The 339-nt window shown below is 42.8% G+C and overlaps 1 pseudogene; it reads left to right on the plus strand.

The window, feature by feature from the left end:
* Positions 1-66, plus strand: part of LOC104616965 — a 402-nt pseudogene extending 336 nt beyond the window's left edge.
* Positions 67-339: the final 273 nt, after the last annotated feature.

Genomic DNA, 339 nt, shown 5'->3' on the forward strand with positions numbered 1-339 from the left:
TTGAAGAAGGACAGGCGGCGGGAGGATAGGAGGTTGAAGAGGCAAGAAATGAAGAAAAATGCCATGGTGAGTTCTGCCTCAATTCGTGGGTGTTTGCCTATCCGTGGTAGCTTCTTAAAAGCATGGGAAAATGGGGATTCCTTATTCTCTGATGATGCTGCCAGGAGCTGGTTCAGTGAGGAGGCCGAATGCCTTACTTGCTGGAGTCATAGTGTGTACGAAGTGACGTTTCAAGCTAATAAAGTCAACTTAAGTATCTCAACTTTGAAAGAAGCAATGAATTTGTTAGGGAGTACTAATAAATGAATTGTTAGGGAGTGTTTTGATTGTACAGAAATC

The sequence above is a fragment of the Phaethon lepturus genome, unplaced genomic scaffold (genome assembly GCF_000687285.1).
Source record: "Phaethon lepturus isolate BGI_N335 unplaced genomic scaffold, ASM68728v1 scaffold50432, whole genome shotgun sequence".
Lineage (NCBI taxonomy): Eukaryota > Metazoa > Chordata > Aves > Phaethontiformes > Phaethontidae > Phaethon > Phaethon lepturus.